This window comes from Harpegnathos saltator, unplaced genomic scaffold (assembly GCF_003227715.2).
Source record: "Harpegnathos saltator strain DR-91 unplaced genomic scaffold, Hsal_v8.6 scaffold639, whole genome shotgun sequence".
Taxonomy (NCBI): Eukaryota; Metazoa; Arthropoda; class Insecta; order Hymenoptera; family Formicidae; genus Harpegnathos; species Harpegnathos saltator.
The window spans coordinates 1,011,738-1,032,439 of NW_020230470.1; the positions used below are offsets into that span (position 1 = coordinate 1,011,738).

A 20,702-nucleotide genomic window follows, 5' to 3' on the forward strand; every position below is an offset into this window, starting at 1 on the left:
TCTTCTGCAACTTCTTCTTAGTTTGCTCCTTACCCGATTGCATCTTCCCGTCGCCGTCGCCGGGGAAGCCGCGTCGCTGCAATTCCGGCTAATGAAGTCCCGAGCGCTTCGAGAACCGAACAATAAACAGTCCTAGTTAACCTCGACGCCGGGCACGCGACGGTGTTGCGTCTCCACCTCTTCCACGCTTCTTCACGACATAATCCTCGCGAGCGCGGCCCTCTTCAGCCGCAAGAGTCCCATGAACTCCGCGGAATGACGACGAGTGCTTGTCGCACTTGCACGGCTGCCTCCGAAAAGGGGCACCGAGGGAACTGTGAAAGGGACACGCTCGTTTCGTGCCCCCCCCCCGCCCCCCACCCCGCGCCCTCCTGCGCCCTTTCATGATATATCTCGACCCTTCTCCCGGTCATGCGAGCGACAGAATTAGTCTCGTGTCGATGACTTCTTGTATTTACCGTGTATTTTTATATTTATTTTCTACCTCACCATCGGCATCCTCGGAATATTTCCTTTTTAATATTTGAAAAATTATGTTAATATTTTTGGTATCTTTTTTACCTTTCGGGAAACGTGGTCCCTAAAAAACGTTCGTCGATGGAACGACACTCACGCGTGTTGAACCATTTCGCGGGCTGAACCACCGCCGAGCATGAATATTTAGTCACGTGATATTCGATGATTTAATTACGTTGAGTGAGGATTTATTCGCCTAAACCCGGCACAGTTATCACGGTGAAATAAATCATTGGGGTAATTAAATATTCAGTCACAAACCTGTAACCGCCTGTTTAGTAAATCCCACCCGAACGCTCCCGCGCTCGCGCTTCAAACACCATTTGCTCGCGGGGGGTAATTAGTAAAGTACTCAAACGCCGATTCGACGATATTGCAACGCCGATTCGCGGAACAAACCGCGCCGGCCGGTCGTCGCTCAACTCACGGCGGAACTCGATCATGCAGAAACGCTTCTCTTGCGATTTAATTAAAAACGCAAATTTAATTAACGCCACGGGCAGGTAGAAAAAAATATTAATTACCGGCGCGAGTGAACCATGCGCGGCGGCGATCGCGACGTATAGTTCGCAACACCGTCTTTGTGCGTGATACAACACGCGGCTTTAATAGCGAGGATGAATTTCGCGATGATCGATACTGAAAGATGAGTGATCGATACGATACGTCCTCGACGTTACACACACAGAAAGAGAGAGAGAGAGATAGATAGATAGAGAGAGAGAGAGAGAGAAGTTATCGCGCGCTCAGTAATTAACGGGACGAGATAAGAGCGGACGGGAGAGAGACGGGGCAGAGAGAAAAAGATAGAGAGGGAGAGAAGAAGAGCGGAGAATAAAACCAATAGATCCTTGAATCATCTCTCGACGAGTTTCAAATGAGATCATCGACTTCTTTGTGCCAGAGGCATCTAATCGTATTTCCGTCGACCTTCCCCTACCATCTTCCATCACCGACCAGATCCCCACTTTTGGCCGCCCCTGTGCGCATCCGTCTCGGCCTGCTGTGCCTTTTTCCCGTCTCTTTTCTCTATGTTTCGTACTATGAATCACGCACCATGTCGAAGTTTTTCGTTGCGCCACTCCCGTCTGATAGAAACACCCGACTACATCCCGATAACCCGACTACTCGCAACGCGGGATATTCCGCGCAAAGAGATTTTTTCACAAACATCTGCTAAAAAAAAAAACTGCATGTACAAACGCGTTACAGTGTTTAGTAAAACTGATGCTGTAGCTGCAAAATGGATCGAGCGAAACGACTAATCATACCAAACGTATTCTTTCTTATCTTCGCGCGTCCTCTCTTAAGCGGACAAGAAAGAAATTTCCAACAAATGAGAGTTTTGAAAATTCTCACTTCGCGTGCAATTCGCGCAAATTTTCCTTCCACTATACCGGTATCCGCGGAATCTCCTTTAAAACTGGACGCTTCATCGAATCTCCGCAAGCAACGATATGTAAGCGCTCGCGTGCAAACCGATGTAGACCGTGCGATGATCGTAAACATTATCGTTCTATTTGACGATAGCGGCAGATCAACCAATTAATCTATTGTAATCGCACCGTCGATATTCGACTCTCGACCGTATACAAGAGATCGCGGTCAAGATTCGCTTTGCGAAGCGGCCGGAGAATAATCAATCGAGTTGTGACTATCGAGTCATCTCTCGATTGCCGATACCGTTAATCGTGCTCCGAGAGCCCCTTTCGTCGCATTTAATCAACGTTGCAACCATTACTTCATTGCGTTATGGCTTCATCCTAGCAGTCCGTAAACGACGGTTCTGTATCATTTTCGTGTACACACACAGAGAGAGACAGAGAGAGAGAGAGAGAGAGAGAGAGAGAGAGAGAGAGAGAGAGAGAGAGAGAGAGAGAGTCGCGTTAACACCGATGCAGCCGATTATGCAGCCGGAACGTTAAATTTAACATTTTGCCACCGATATCCGTTAGAATTAATTAATGGGGTTAAATTGATAACTGGATAATTAAATAACTTAAACCTTGCGACAATGGAGCGCACAATGACTGCCGCGGATAATAACAATATGTTATGATCGAAATTATTAAACGATTAAGCATGACGTATAATTATGAATTCACAATCAGTATACATGGACTATCGTGTGTAATTTCAATTTTAAAGATATGAGGATATTCCGTAGTAAAATAGAAGTGCCCCTTTGCTCTCTCTCTCTCTCTCTCTCTCTCTCTCTCTCTCTCTCTCTCTCTCTCTCTCTCTCTCTCTCTCTCCACACAGTAGTCGTATTTTCCTTTTAATTTTGCGAAAGCAAACGTTGTCGCTTAAAGAATCGCACGGTATCGTTAAAAGTGTTCAAGACCTTTATTGCGACACATTATACATTAAGCTGAGTGCATATCTCAGAGAGGCCCATGCCCTCGCACTGCGTTCGCATAAATTTAAATAAGACGCACTTCAGCTTAACGTCCCCGATTGCAACTCTCATGCGTTCCGAGCCGCCCCCTTTGAGCTCAAAGAAAGAATTTCCACCGCTCTCTCGAGCTTTATAGAGAGAGAGAGAGAGAGAGAGAAGTTCTATGCGCCTATAACGTTCACCACTAGTACTCTTTTATTTCGATATCGTGCAGATTTCTCAGATCATTACTTACTACGTGAGTATTTTTTCCGTGATCATATTTGTAACGTCGACAATTTAACTTGTCGACGTTGTCACGCTTTCGCAATGCATTTTGAAAAATTATATGTATATTTTTATCATTGCAAGTTACAATTTCACTTTCGATAGAAAACTAGTAACGTTTGCAAACTGCCATTTTCAGAAAACACGAAGGGTAACATTGTTCGTACGTTAGACACGGGCCAAGAGAACTCAATGGCGTCCGACGCATCCACGACAAGCCATCTGGCTGGTATTACGAACGTCGACGGTGAGTTTAGGCAAGGGCTAATGAAGAGGTTCTACTATTTGATTAACCAATAAGGAAGGCGGAAGTGATATATTGCTGTGTACACACACGCCGATTCCGAGCACCCGCATAGTAATACGGCAGAAAGCGTCGCGTCCTTCATTGCTAATTCCTTCGACATCTTCTTGATGAAATTGGAAAAAAGCTTGAGAATCGAATATCTAAATCTCGTTAAATCAAGAAGAATATTGGATAAAGCACAAAGAACCACGAGTGACGAGAGCATAAAAAGATCTATGGTTGTTCGAATTTATCGCATGCTTTTATGAACAAGAGCGAACGTCCGACCGAAAGGGAGACTAAATCAAATACAAGGGACAAAGAATACAAAATATTCGTGTACGCACAATTTGAATTAAATGATAATAATTTCATTTTCTATCTCTGTACATCCAAAAAAATGCAATTTCAAAACAAGCGGAAACATCGAAATTTTAGAGGATTTTATTCTTATATATGGATAAGAGGATTCCTCCAAGATTAAGAAAAAAAGATTATAAATACATTATTTTTAAAGTTAGAGAGATTATATGTTATATGCATAATGCAAATCTTATTGGTTTTAATATAAATTTCCTCTTATATACAGATTATTTAATCCTTTTTAAAAGGATTATTATTTATTCTTGTTGTACTTTATTCTTACTGGTTATATTAGTTAATATGAAAAAATTATTACAATGTATAGCGAAAAGTAATATATATATATAGATGTACTTCTGGCTCCAATTCTACAATAAGTAAACACGAATGAAATATGATTATCATAACAAATAAATTTCCAATCAGTTTTGTTATGGACTTCATAACTGCAAAGATGTTCATTATAACCAATTGTATAAAACATAGTTAAAAGAAAGAATATATTATTCAACTTCTTGTAATAGATTATAAATTGTATTTGATCAAATATGGATAAATTATCTTCGTTATATGTTACAGCAACACATACTTTTTTTAAAAAGCGTTCCAAATATTCCGGCCTATGAGCATATGGTTATTTTTTCCATATCTGGAGATAAAGCATGACTGAACAAAAGAAGCTGACATTCAAATCAACATACAGGTTGCGTGAGAAGTTCGCGGAGCGAAACTGAAATAAAGAATACCAAATTCTAAAAATGATTTTATTTTTCAATATAGTCTCCATTAACTCCAATATACTTGGCCCAATGGCCCTCCAATAATTATATTCCATCGCAGACGTGTATTTCTGGAAGGTCTGCGAAATATGCCTCTTCGGCTGCTATAGGCTTCTTCATTCGACAAAAAATGCTTTCCACGGAGGAATTGTTTCAGGTTTCGGAACAGATAAAAGTCGCTGGGTGCCAAATCTGGCGAATACGGTGGATGATCAAGCAATTTGTACTTCAATTCATTGAATTTAGACATTGACAAAACACTTGTGTGAGCAGGTGCGTTGTCTTGGTGAAAAATGATTTGTTTGTGCTGCAAACCAGGTATTTTCTTACGAATTTTTGCGTCCAATTGATCCAAAAGGTTACAATAATATTCAGAGTTAATTGTTTTACCTTTTTCCAGATAGTCAATTAACAAAATTCCTTTAGCATCCCAAAACACTGATGCCAGAACCTTTTTTGCCGATCTTTCATGCTTTGTTTGCTTTGGAGCTGAACATCCAGCTTTAGTCCCACTGTAAACGTTCCTGTTTCAATTTAGGATCATGGTGATAGATCCAAGTCTCATCCATAGTTATAAAACGACGCACAAAATCGGTTTTATTCTTCTTAAAATGATCCAAATGACGCTGAGAAATTTGCTTTCGAGCGAGTTTTTGTTGGATTGTTAACGTACGCGGCACCACTTTTCCAAACATCTTTTTCATTTGTAATTCTTTATGCAAAATATGCCGTACCTGTTTATCTGAAATGCCTATGGTATGAGCAATTTCACGCGTAGTCACACTTGAATCTTCAGAAACAATAACATGTATTTGCTCAATGATTTCTGGTGTTGATGAGCTTTTTGGACGTCCACTGCGTGGATCATCTTCAATGCTTGTACGACCACGTTGAAACTAAAGTGCCCATTTACAAACCATTGTTTTTGAAGGAGCAGATTCCCCTGACACATTTACCAGCTCGGAATGAATTTCCATTGCCTTTAAACCTTTTTTAACAAAGAACTCAATCACTGCACGCTGTTTCAAATTTTCCATTGCAAACAAATATACTGACACGTCAACTTCAATTGGCTTGTGAACATAGAAAGAATTGACAGATGGAAATGAAACCTAATCTAGATTCATGTGAAGAGTGATTCTATATAACCGACTGCAATTTATAATTCTACCGTTTATTTATAGATGCCGCTCCGCGAACTTTCCACGCAACCTGTATTCCTCCACATATAAGAGGAAAATTAATTAATGTAAGAGGAAATCCTCTTAAAATAAGAGGAGAACTGTTAGAATAATATTTAATAAATTTTAGATGAATGGTGCACTTTAATCGCTTTATTGAAGAAGATCCTTTTTCTGTAAAAGGCTTCGCTTAGAATATGAGACTATGGAAAAAAATCACTTTACAAATAGAATATTTTTTTTGGGTGTGCACGCGTGAGAAAGAAGACCAATCAGTATCGTATAAGTATATCGATCGAGCAAAGACCGTTGCACGCAAAAAGTCCACGTAATTAACGCGAATAGAAATAATAGAGTTACCGTCTCGCGCAGAACATAGAAATATTTTCCTTCGTTTGCTGCAGATTCCGCGGAAGTAATCCAGGATAAGTGGAGAATATCTCTTATACTCTCTCCCCACTCTCGCGTTGACTGAAAAGTAATAAAACTGGATTACGCGGCGGATCCTCGCGCGCGGCCCTTCCTCAAGCTTACGAATCTCGTCCCTTCCAGAAGCGGGAAAATGGATTTTATGACACACAGGGGTGAGAACGCGGCTGACTGACTTGCTGACTGACTGACTGATATCAGGAGACCTGTCTTTGCTCTATCGCGCGCACTCACAGGGTGTCCCAAAAATCCCATCGAGAATTCCTTCAGCAACGCGATCTTACGATCAATTCTGATCACCGTTTCCTTTCCAATCCATCGCGCAACTTTACAGCCCTCAGCACTCGTTTCCCCGATAATCAAGCGTCAAATTTAGTTTTCCCCATTAAGTTCGATTAAGACTAACGGAGATTTTCTTTTTCGCTGTCTGCTAGTTTAGTCCGCCAGAACTTTTTCTTTCCCTCGCCGCCGTGACTATCGTGTCATGAAAGAGAACTGCCATTTTTCTTCGTCCCTGCTCTAACACCATTGGCCCAAGACACATCCGCTGATGCTGGACACTGAGTATACGGCGGTAGATAACGCGACCGTGTACATGTGTGCGTACACATACGTATGTATGTGCGCGTGTATCAACACAACGAGCGAAAGTAATAATAAACAGTTTATCTGTCTGCCGTGCGTAAGCGGATTATCGGCGATTCCCCTTCTTGTAACTCGAGAGGGGGGAAAGGCGAGTCCGATAGGCAAGACACGGCGTACCTTATCTGCTATCATCAGCACTCTATCCTTTCAGACTCGTTGCTCTGCACCCTCCGCGACCCCGATACCACTTTCCTTCGACTCCGCTCGAACCCTCGTGTCAGCTGCCTGCGAATATATATGCGTCACGTAGCGACGACACGCACGATTTCTGAATATTCATAAGCTATACCTCGACACCCTTACGCGCCCTCCCGGAGTCACACGGCGAGCGTACCGAGCGTAGCTTTCAATTTGTCCAAAGGATCTCCTCTCACGTGTGGTCAAAGCCGGCGCGCAAAGGCGCCTCGCGCTTGTGCAGTTTCTCATTAGAAATCTCAAAGATGGGCTCGCCCCTCGAATTCGGTCACGATGCCAAAGAGGGGGTGACTCGCGCAAAGGAAAAGTCGCAACTTCAACCACCTTAGCTACGAAGTGAGACTGACGAATAATTGCAATTTAGCAGACGTTAGCGATCCTAAGTACAAAACCCTTCCGCGTCTATCGTAACGCGTCGGTCTCGCGTCTGACTCGACGCTCGTCGCGACGATGATGGCAAAAGGGCTGGGCTTTCAGAAAAACTTCAACTGTTACAGATACGACGCCAATCAGAATCGTCGATGGTACGCTCACAGCCCTACGGATGCTTTGCCATCTCGATAGATTGATAGTTACTACAAGTTTTCGGTCAGCTACGTCGTTTCTGGCTGCGCGCTCTCGTCGCCTTTGATCCAGAAAGCGAGAAGACACACGAAGCAGAAGTGACAGCCTGATGTTTCGTATGTCTCAGCGAAGAGAGTTGCTCGCTCATGTATATTCTCTAGTTATTAACTCATTATTTATATAAATTTTACTCCCAAAAAAAGTATTCTATTTAGACTTAGGTAGTCGATAAGCTAAGCCGTAAGCAAAATGAAGAAATGGTCGAGTAAGCCGCCGGAAACGGAAGCTGCCGCGATGCTTGAAAAGAATCATCCTGGCAAGGATGACCACACGGTAGAAAAGTGACACGTACTCGAAGCAATTTAATGATAACAAATAACGATATTTATTTTCATACAATAATCGTGACAAAACAAAGCACAAGCGAACAAAGCCGAAAAGCAAAAGCGTAAAGCGAGTAAAGTAAAGTGTGCAATAATGTGTGTCCTCCTTTTCCTCGTTGCTGCTCTTGAATCTTTGTTTCGAATCGTCCTGGAGGCTTCTTATTGGTCCACGTCGATGCTGATGTGCCCGCGGATAAAGGCAACGAACCGTCATATTATTCGCGACATGATTATCGATATGTTGTCAAATACATGCTAATCAAAGATTCACGAACAATAGTTAACATACAAAATAACAATTTCGGTCGCCAGGTCTATTTGTCTGAGATCTGTTTATGTTCCTCGTCTAACTCATTCTCGATAAACTAACGGTTCTATCTAATATTCTACGATCTCGACGGAGTTTATCCGCTAACTGTTTACATCTATTCGTAAAGTGATTTTTCCCATAGTCTCATATTCTAAGCGAAGCCTTTTACAGAAAAAGGATCTCTTTTTCAATAAAGCGATTAAAATGAATCACTCATCTAAAATTTATTAAATATTATTCTAACTGTTTTCCTCTTATTTCAAGAGGATTTCCTCTTATATCAATTAATTTTCCTCTTATATGAAGAAGAATATGTTGATTTGAATGTCGGCTTTTTTTGTTCAGTCATACTCTATCTCCAGATATGGACGAAAAAATAACCATATGCTCATAAGTCGCAATATTTGGAACGCTTTTTAAAAAAAGTATACATGTTGCTGTAACATATAACGAAGATAACTTACTTATATTTGGTCAAATATAGTTTATAATCTATTGCAAGAAGTTGAATAATATATTCCTTCTTTTAACCATGTTTCATACAATTGGTTATAATATAATGAACATCTTTGTAGTTATGAAGTCCATAACAAAACTGGAAATTTATTTGTTATGATAATTATATTTCATTCGTGTTTACTTATTGTAGAATTGGAGCCAGAAGTACATATATATGTATATATATATATATATATATATATATTACTTTTTGCTATACATTGTAATAATATTTTCAAATTAACTAGTAAAAATAATAATCCTCTTAAAAAAAAATTAAATAATCTGTGTATAAGAGGAAATTTATATTAAAACCAATAAGATTTGTATTATACATATAACATATAATCCCTCTAACTTTAAGAACAATGTGCTTATAATATTTTCCGTTTAATCTTAGAGGAATGCTCTTGAGGCCATATACAAGAACAAAATCCTCTAAAATTTAAATGATTCCGTATGTTTTGAAATTATTTTTTTTTTAGTATATATACTTATTTCTTACACTTATCCTTTTCAATATCCTTAAGCTTCTAAATTGCAGATTGCGCATTTCACGTAAACGAATAACTCTTTTTATTGGCGCACACGAAACGTCAAGCTATTGGAGTGTCGCTTTTTCTCGGAAAGTGTTTCCGCCTTTTTTTGTATTATTCAACTGTCACATTACTGGAAATGATGGGGTTAGCCGAGAAAACTTTTGTTAACTATTGGTCTATCGATGTTCAGGCATCCGCGGAACTAAGTGCACAGTTTTCGTATCAATTGCGTATCAATCATGACGCAATTCTTCTCACTGACGTCGTGCTTGCAATAGTTGAAGTTGAGCCAACTTTGGCGATCTTCGTCTCGACGAATGCGCCTTGCATCGGCTCGCGATTAGCGTTGCGATAAATAGAAGTGGAAAAGGGCCTGCACGCCGATCTCCGCGACGAAAAATGTATCCCGCGAGTTTGGGGATTACCGCATTATATGCCTTCCCGTTAAATTACCGTATCGGGGATGAATTATTGGGCGACGAGGGCGTAGCACGAGGTGCGAAGGAATTCGACAATGTCGCAATTACGCCGCGACGTAGGGAGGGGAGAAAAAGTGAAAAAAGAAAGCAAGCTCGCCGGGATCACCGTGCAGAAACACGGACCGCACGGTTCGTCGGGTGGAAACTCGTGATTAAAATCCCAGCGGTGGCATTAGCGCGGGAAAACGGCGGAGAGAGAGAGAGAGAGAGAGAGAGAGAGAGAGAGAGAGAGAGAGAGAGAGAGAGGAACCCAGGCTTTCCAGGGGTGTCCCGCTCTCCGCGCGCAACGGTCGCGGAGGACTCATGTGTTCGAACGTCGGCGGCGTTTAAACCACGATCTGCATTTAAATTGGCTGCTGTGCCGATTCTCACATATATATCTATATATGTGTATATATATATATATGTATGTAGGTATATGTACACCATCGGGTATGTTTTCCTACGCTACGCGGCTCCGGCGGCTCGTGCTGTTGTCGTTTCGTCCCCACTGTGGGGATCCCTTTAAGCCTTCCATTACGTTCGATTCCGCGCTCATTTCCTTGAGCTTAATTAAATAATGAATTTCAAATTTTGCCTCTTTCGCTCCCCCTGCCTTCCCCTCCGCCCACCCACGTTGAAAAGAATAACGTTTTCGTAGTCACGAGAAAACGCGCCGCGGCAAATCCTCGCGATTGTACCTGCGTGAAAATGATACGGTCTCTCGACTTCGCAACAAAACAATCGACTCGGAAGGTGTTCTCCCGATTGCGGTGGAGAAAGGAACATTTATTTTCGCGTAGGTTATATGTTGCATTATCTTTCCGATGGAATAATACATACTTATGGAAGTATCTACAACGCGAAATGCATGTAATTTTCCCGGTAGAAAATCGTTAAAATGATGAGATGAGGGCGTAGATGTAATTGAGGTCAGTGAGGGAAGTCGCGCAGGAGGAATAAATTGCTTAAACTTCCGCTTGTAATTAACTAGCATTTGTCAGTTAATTCACTCAGAAAAACATATTGCGTGACGGGTGTGTCTAGCGCACGTTCGACTGTGCATCCCGCGCGTAAATTCAATGCTTTTTGTCGCATTAATTTTATGCGCGAGAAACGCCGTCGCCACAGCGCGTAATTGAAAGTAAACACCGAGTAAAGACCCGGTGTTTTTGCTAATTTTATTACGCGGTAATATTAACAATCAAATTCCTCTCTGGACGCTTCTCCGGAATATAAATGCAGTATCTTCGACTTTCTCTCTTCCCCCCCCTCTCTCTCTCTCTCTCTCTCTCTCTCTCTCTCTCTCTCTTGTATTTCTAAGTTTTGTATGTAAATATAAATATAAAAATATAAATATAAATATAAAAAAAGGAAATCTTTCCGCTACTCGCCATCTTCTTTCAAATGTCAGCGAGAGAGTTGTAGACGAGCTCGTTGCGTAGGGAACTTGCAAAGAAAAAGGAAAAATGTGATCGCGAGCGTTCATAGATAGAGAGGTCATCATTAACGAACGAGAACTGTTACGACTATCATCCTCCAAGAGACATGGCTTGACGTCGAGTAAGGAAGCAAAGGTAAGGATGAAAAGGACCGAGAACAAGGGAGATCTGTGGGGATGTGATGATTAGAGAGATCAAAGCAAGCAATCAGTAGACAACCAGATGAGACTGGACCGAAAATTGAACTATCGATCGGGTTGCTCTTACTCTATGTCGAGCTCTATGTTGGTTCGTGTAAAAGCATCCCTGTACATCATCATATTCAGTACAGATATCATATTCATGTCTTCGTATTATGATCAAGGTTGCTTCTACAATTTTCAACCTCTTACAGATGTATGTGTGAAACGTGTCAAGATATATATAACACTGATAACCGGAGTATCTACCGTATATCACTATAAGAAATTTTCCTAGTAACTTTTTAGCTTCAATTTTCATTGTATTTCTTCTGATTTATGAATAATCTATCTTTAAATAACATATAAATAGTGCCTACATTATTAGTCGCTGAGAATACCCGTAAAGTGAGCTGATAAATATTGATATTTAGACGGTATTTTCAATTCAAAAAGATTATGTATAATTAAATAAAATCATATATATACGAAATACATATAAATTATATACAATTATATGTGATCCTTATATATGAATTTTGTCTCTACATAGTTATATATATATATATATATGTATACAGGGTGTCCGGGATCTTTTGGAAATGAAAAGGTGTGAGGATTGACCAAATTAAACTGAGAAGAAAAATCAAATACTATTTTGCAAAAATCACAATAGATGTTAAGTTATTAATGATAGAAAATAACCTCATCTAAAAGCTCTTTTAATTGATAACTTGAAAATTCGCAAAAAATAATAAAAGACTTTTTTATTCAGAATGATCTAATCTACAATTATATGACGGCTATTGTGCTTAGCGACGGGTTCAAGATTCAGGATTCAAAGTTCAGTATACTTTCAGCACTTGACTTTTCTTCTCAGTTTGATCTGATTAATCTTAACAATTTTTTCGGACATTCTGTATATATGTATATATGTATATAATCATGTGAAATTATACATGTCCATAGTGCAAAAGCATTGTTAAATAAAGAAAGGAATAAAAATAGTTACATTCAATTGTCACGAATATGTCACGGGCTGCCGTAAACATAAGGATTTTTATAATTGTGCCAATACAACAATTTTTTCGTGCAAACATGTATAAGTACGCATGATTATATATGGCCACATAGAGACGTAAAATTCATATATAATCATATATGATTATTTTTATCGGGTTGTGTGTTCATTTAATCGTTATGTATTACAAATATTTTCTTTCCGCAATTTACGGATATAAAAGACATGCAGGAAATATATGTCATGCACACAAATCAGTGGTGCATTTGACTCATATCAATGTCAGATGCTTCACATGCCAGCGCATCTATATTTACAGATGGACGCACACCGACTCAATATCAGAATTTTCGTTCCTCGATTTCATGTGTTGGGATATACCCTCCGTACGCGCTAAAAAGAGGTTCTTGTGCGACACGAGAGCGTCTTATTAAGATGCTACGTAACAACTACGAAAGCTGCTCTCATTTTTCTTTCTTTTCCGCTAAATCTCTCACCCGACAGTCAAGCACTCTCTCCGCTTGCATCTTTCGCGAGCTTTAAAAGCAAGATTAAACAGAGCTTTTTCTACTATGCACACGTGTTCATCTTGCGTCCTGAGGCCAAGAACGTTACACGATATTAATGTTGGAATGTAACTATCGAGAGATTTCGCATGTCTAACACGTGTGATTAGAACACTAACGAAAAGAAGAATTTTTATATTATATATAAATATATATATAACATTTCATAACTTTGTCCTCAAACAAGTCACTACAGATCTGTAATAACACACCCATCTGAGAGAGGAGAAGTTGGAGATAAGATAATAAATCTTGAGAGTTCCGAAAGGGGACGGTGGGAGATGGAGTATCTGGCGCATTATATTTAACTTCCGCGACGTTTTAATTGGCCGGGAGTACGAACAGTGAGATCTTCCCAAGTTTCCGGGGCGCAACTTGTGAGAAGCTCGTAGAGTCAACAGGTTCAATAAATGTTCCGCAACGTGCGATATTTGATGAAGCTGAGCGAGGTAAGCATCTTCGAAGATTTCTCCGGTCAAGTACGACGAAAGAACAGACGTAACGAAGCGCAGATGTAACGGTCCAAATGATGCAGAAGACCGACGATCTCGAGGATAACGAGAGAAAGAGACGAAAAAGTAAAGATGGACAGACAGATGGAAAGAAAGAGAGAAAGGATGGGATGGGGAGGAGGGACGAGTGGGCAGACGAAAGGTCGTAAAGTCCTGGCCGATTGTAGGTGGAAAAACTTGAAGCTTAACGAATACATATAGCAAGATAAATTTCAAGAATCCCAGCCCGGCATAAGCTCTCCCCCGCCCCCTTTCCCCCCTTGTGCTGTTCTCTTCGACGCGCGCTTCATGCGCCCCGAACGAGTTTTTAATATTAAATTCCGAGCTCTTATGCCGCCTGCACGACTTTTCCCGAGAAACGTCATTTCAGCCGAGAAACGAGAACGTTTTGCTCGACTCGCTCACGCCGGCGGAAGAGAAAAGTGCCGCGCTTGTTGAAGCCACTCGGCGACGAGCTCGAGTCCCAGCTCTTCGCCGTCCTTTCGTGCGTGTCCACTGCATTATTCTCAACGGTATGAGAATACCGTCGTGCGAACACGCATCGAAGGCGCGCAACGCTATCGGCCTAGCGCCGAAAATAGCGGCTCGCGCGTTCTTAGCGCCGTCGTGAGACGTCGACCGAGGTGAGTTCCACGGTGTCACACGAAGTGCGCGTACGTCCCCGCAGGAATTACGACGTTTGCCGGAGCCGTATACGCAATATTCGCTCGTGCCGAACTACGTGCGAAACGCGAACGTAGCGTAGCGAGAGCGAGTCGCATACGACGTTTACGTACGTCGGGAGGTGGCATTAACTCATGCCTCGTTAAATCCTCAGCCGCGCGCCTTGCTACAACTTCGAGGAGAGGCGCGCGCACGGCTCGTAGCGATACGAGAAATTGATCCTGGCTGCTGCGCGCATTTTCAGGGGAATCACATCGGTCCCGTCATTCTAATCGCTCTGATAAGTAATACCGCGGCACGCGGCGAATTGTTTACACCGACCAGTATGTGCGCACTGCTCGCCGCACGCGCTCCGCGGAGATGGGGAAATCGCCATTCAGCCGTGATAGACGCAGGTCGTAGGCGCGGAATGTTGCGAGTCTCTTTGACCAAGCAGCCGCGCGCTGGCGGCAGTATTAATCGGACTTTTGAGCCATCGACAAGTCGAATGAAATGCAAAAAATACAAAAAAATATCTGTTGATAACGAAATAATAACTTAAAGATGTAAAGGGCCCGAGAGAAACTGTGTACAAATTTTATAGTGTGATAAATCAAACAATATATATATATAACACGTTAATACTTAAAATATTCTAAAAAGTCAACTAGTTTGTATATAACTCTGTATATAAACTTAATAATATATATTATTATAACATACATTACGTATATTCCTAATAATATATATTATTCCTAATAATAACATATATTATTAATAATGTTATTCAAGTGGAAGCAATATTGTTTGTTCCATTACTCTGTAAAATCTGTGTGTACAAGCCTTTGGAGATTTTTTATGTTCTTACGTAAAATGTAAAAAGTTTGTGCAAGTCGCATGTAACCAAAGTGGTTGGTAAAACCGCAATTGTTCTGTTTTTTCACGAAGAACACATACAGATCAAATTGTTTGCCAACTTGGAACCTCGAAAAATACAAAGTATCATCGCATTGGATTTTCTAATTCACGGATTAGCTTAAATCTACCATAAATCGAGTCAAATTGCACATAATCAAAGTAGTTGATAAAATTGCAACTGTTCTAACTATTTCGTAAAAACTTATATAGTAAACTTACATAGTAAACTTACAGTAAACTTATATAGTAAACTTATATAGTTCAAATTTTACCAATACGAAGCCTCGAAAAATATAAACCAAAACATTACCTCGTTGAATTCTTGAAATTTCATAGATTTCCCTAGGTTGACCTTAAATTAAATCTAAGTAAATATGCAGATAATATGCAGTTAATATGCATTAATGGTGCCATTTTCGATATTTCTAACCTTCGTTTGTTATGTTTCTTCGTGTATATGTTATCTCAAGGACACGCTCTTGAGTAACCTCCATAAATATTGCTAATTTGAAGTCACAGTCAGAGCTTATTGTCTATTACAAAGTTATTAACAAAAAAATTTGAGGAATATACCAGTTAAGATATAAGTAATAACCTAACCCGACGATATTAACCTTGACATACATTATTAAGGCCACGGCTCTGAGTAACTTTCAAAAGGTTTTAGTCCCTCCTCTCGCTCATAAATGTATTCGTATACGTATTCTACCATTAATATAATTATCATCATAAATTATCATCCCTCAGTCATTAATACAACTTACTTGGTATATCCCGAAATAGGAAGAATTTATGTTTAGAGAATTATCCTTTAGAGCAACGCATTGAAATGAGCTTACTTCTATAAACTTACTTCTATAAACCGACGTGTGATTAATATTTGAAGCTGCTTAATAAATTTAATTCAAATATGAATATCTATTTTGGGATATATGAAACTGTATTAATCATAAGTAGAATGTGTGTACAGCATGTGAGCGGGACTCCCAGCACCAAAACCTAATTATCATCATCGAAATCATCAACCAAAACTTTATAAAACCTTATATTAACTTTGGTCCCTACACGAATAAAATTCTAACACAGCACGCTCATTTTCTCAAACTTCTTGTTAATAATATTTTTTATAAACGGTGACCGCCAACTAGAACCTTTCAAAGATTACTCAAGGTTACGTCCTTGATAACGTGCGAAGGTCACAGACATCTCGGTAAATATTGCATATTTGTCCAAATCAAGTCGCGCATGACTAAAGTGGTTGGTAAATTGTTTCGACTATTCAGTTTCACATAAAGCTCATGGATGAAACTTTTGGCAACTTCAAACCTCGAGAGATACAAATCGAAGCACCATCGCGCTCGACTACTTAATTAATTGTTCTAAATTAATTGTTCACGGATTCCCCTAGGTCGCTCGTAAGCCAAATCTAGCGCTCGTAAACTAAAGCGAAGTGCAGCTGTCCGCGCAGAGATTCCCAAGGCGAAATTGCGAGCCCGCGTGCCGTGGCTCACATCTTCTCGGGAACAAGCCAATCGCGCGATCCGGTGAGCGACGATGCGGCTTTGACGGTGTCATTACGATTAAGTATCGCCGTTCGGATAGTCACGCTGGCTACAAAGTTCGCTTTACTGTCGGTAAAACGGCGCAATATTCTCACGTCCTTCGCGATCCTTACAGGCTAATAAATTTCTTGATGTCGCGCGCTATCGCGCGCCGAAACGGCCGGGCGCTCACTATCTTCGACTGCTACCTAACTACAGGACAATTTATGGTATTCGATACGCACGCGACCCTCGCGCGAACGCACACGCATTTTTGCTAGATCGAACGCATCATGCGGACTTCGGGGGCCGTCGCGAAATCGTAAAACGCCCGGAGGCGGAGGCGGAGGCGGAGGAGAGAGCGAACGCTCTCGAAAGTCGAAACGCGGACTACGCGAGTCACAGCGTTCCGCTGTAATATTCTCGATTCCGATTCGTATAAGCGGATTTGCACGAAAATTTCAGCAGCGCGATTTTTCACAGCTATCAAATTCATCAAATCGAATCCGGAAATACGATTGTCGTCGCACGAGAGCCGGTGCCAAAATAGCTGTCGGCGAAATCGGTAAAAATCGGGTGATGTAAAAAATAAAAAAAAGTAGCAGAAAGAAACAGCGTTACGTAACAGCTGACGCGTTTGTTTTACAACGAAACAGCGCGTGCGTTTCCCGCGGGACGCGGAGGTGCAAAATGCGATCCTGACCGGCGCGCAGCTGGAATCAGCGCCTGGAGAAGAAGCAACGCCGTCATCAGGCGGCTATGAAATATTGATGACCTCGTCGTCGCGATAGCCGAGACGAGACGGTTAACGTCGGGCCCGCTTCATCCGTCCGTTCGTCCGTTCGTCCGATCGTTCGTTCGTTCACTCGCTCGTCGGCGCGATGACGACTCTTCGGTCGTGCGAAGAGAATCCGCCCCATAAATATGCACCGTTACCGTCATATCCGCGACGATAACGCTCTCCGCATGCATGCCGGATACTTTCGGCTCCGCGTGCACGCGTCGGCACGTGATCGAATTTCAAATTTCGGAGAAATGTTTCCCGCGACGAGCGCGGAACAAGCGCGGATGATTCGAGGAAGGCTCCAATCAATCGCGCGATGCGTGCGATTTATCGGCGGCGCGTACGAATCGCCGTCGAGTTCGCGATCGATGCAACTATCGTCGCTGGCTGAGGCGAGATGCAAACGCGTGCGTCGACGTGTGTCAGTGGATGCGTTATTTTTGCGGGATAGTGCTTCGCGATGTATAGCTGCTCTAACTAACTTTGAATTGTTATTAAATCAGAAATGTGATTACGCCATTTCTTCCGCGTTTGGACGTGTCGTCGCCGAAGAGAGTCACTTGTTGCAAGCTGCAGAGAGAGAGAGAGAGAGAGAGAGAAAGAGAGAGAGAGAATATTATGTTATGAAGCTTGCCTTCGTGTAAATTTTTTTCCGATTTTTTAAATCTTTTTCTTTTTTAATAGCAGACTTTTTCTATAATGGACAATTTCCAAAATATATACTGCACGTATGAAATGGGAAAATAATTAATTAAGCGGAATACAGATATGTCCCTAAACTACAGAATGTTATAGTAATTTTTATTACAAAACTTTCCGTGTGTATAGTAACCCACATAATAGTCTTGACATTATATGCAATTAGGTTATTAACTCTTTATGTATGAATGCCGTCGCTACGGCGGCATCATCACAACTTTGCTTCTCAGAATGCCGCCACTACAGCGGCAAACAGACGAGAGACGCCAATGTGAATGGTTTAATCAACCATCTTCTGCTCGCTTGTTATCGATGAGCTACATTCTAATATATATTATATTCAATTATTGCCGATAAAGTTTTTATAAAACAATACATATTTTTCTTTAATCTATAATCTATTCTATTTTATGTACAAAAGATACACCTCGACCTGCCGGGAATCAGAGTCAAGAGAGTACTCGCCAAGAGTTAATATTTTTTAAATGTATGCAATATTGATTTATTGCTTATCGATTATTTAAAGTGGAGGGAACGATTCTGTCAGAGCAATATATTTGTCACAGCGGTGGTTTATTGTCTGGAAATGAATACGGTTACAAGATATTCGTAACCTTGTGCTGAATGTCAAGGCTATTATGCCGTTCTGTATACATAGACCGACGCAATAGCTGCAAGCGTACAAGGTAATACCTTTATAGAGCATACAGGATGTCCAAAAAGTTCCGGACCGGAAAAAAATATCTCGAAAACCAAACATTTTAGAAAAAAATATTTCGGATAAAAGTTGTATAATTTCGAAGGAGACATAAAACAACTATATCAGTTTGTTTACAGATGGCGTCACTTTCGAGATATTCATTGATCGTTACTTTTCTTAAATGGAAGTCCCAATTTTTTATTATATCATCTTTTTCTATCAATTAATTTGAACAACTTTTGTCTGAAACACTTTTTTATTTACCTGATATTTTTCTAGATATTTAAGGAAAACTTGATAAATTTTTCAATATTTAACTTACGATATCTCGCTAACTATTTGTCGGAAGAAAAAGTGATACTAGACCTTTTTACTCTATTTGATCTCAAAAATATACTGTTACAATAGCGCCCTGACTTTTGTTAATTTAATAATTTTGAAATTTCCAAAAGTCGATAAGAAAAGTCAATGACCTTAAAATTTCCAAAAATCGATGTCGTACATTATTTTACATTTTATTAACCCGTAAACACTAGGATGGATGAAAATTTACCCAAGGTGATATTTTTTAACCGTTGCCTGATTAGATAACAACATATAGGGATGTCTTGCTAGAATTTATCATGTTCATAAATATTTATAGTTCATGCATAGTCAAAAAAAAAAATAAAAAATATATAGGTGAGGAAATTTATCCGCTCCAGTGATGAGGAGGTAGCAAAACGTAAAGATTGACGCATGTACGAGTAAGAGAAAGAGAAAGAGAAAGAAAGAGACTATAAATCTACCTGCAATTTAATAAGAAGCGGATAGTACGGTACATCGCAGTAATTCAACACTGAAATGAGGAGATTAAAGCAACAGTGAGCGTCCTCGAATAGTCCCGACCACGCGACGTCGCTCCCTCAAGCCTAATTGATATTCGCGAAACATCCGCGATGTTGTCCGCTCTGTTGATCAGCTTGTGAATAATAATAATCCCGAACGGTCGCGTATATACACGCACACGCGTGCCGCTGCCGCCGACGTCGCCACCGCGGCCGTGGCGAGAGAATTCGACGATGGAATTACGTCCCATTGATTTCCCGTATGTAACGTTCCTGAAATAAACGTCCGGCCAGCCGGACCACCCGTAAACGCGGCTCTCTCACGACGACTGCACGCGCTTAATTTATTTATACGTCAACCCCGGCGACACCCCGGGCCATTGATACTCCCAATACCGCGGCTCTCCCGTCTCTCTTCATCGCATCTCTTCGCGGTGCGAAGGATTTTTATGCGGTGATCACGCGCGATATTGTGCGCGGATGCCGCGCGTCCGCTGCACGCGCGAGTCGCAAAAATCGAAACGTTGCTTGAAAAAATAACAAGGGTTTCCGACGAGGCTTTTCAATCGCAAGTTTTTACTTATTAAAAGGAAACAAATACTATTACTAAATAAAATAATGTCACTCACGTTGCAGAGAAGAGAAGACTCTTCCTCGATCGATCCGATGAATTTGATCTTTCGACGCGTTGAAACGAGACTCGCGAGATTTTCACTTTTTGTGCGGGCTTTCTTTCTTTACTTTTCGTATCACTACAGTTTGAAATAAAGGACTTCGATTAATTCCCACATACATAGGTGCGCATGCGCACCGTCCCATCCTCGCTATTAAAATTCAGGATTAGCAGCTGCTTTTCATTATGTCAATCCCTGCCATTGCAGAGTCGTCGTCGTCGTCGCGCTCGTTCTCGTTCGTCGATGACTGCACCGCAATGTATGACGGCTTCAGACACGCGTACCGCTTAACAGGCTAATATGGGGGCCCTGATTATGTCGTATGAACATCCTAGCGCATACACGCACACGTGCGCACCTTGCAGTATGAAACGTAGGTAGGTAGG

At 41.0% G+C, this 20,702-nt stretch overlaps 1 protein-coding gene across 1 annotated transcript in view; it reads right to left on the reverse strand.

Annotated features, from left to right (window-relative positions):
- LOC105182568 (uncharacterized) overlaps positions 1 to 20,342 on the reverse strand; it is a 128,214-nt gene extending 107,872 nt beyond the window's left edge. The window contains exon 1 of the mRNA XM_025304691.1: positions 20,272 to 20,342. The gene's annotated coding sequence lies outside the window, so the exon portion shown is untranslated. The remainder of the gene's footprint in view (positions 1 to 20,271) is intronic.
- Between the last annotated feature and the right edge of the window lie 360 nt (positions 20,343 to 20,702).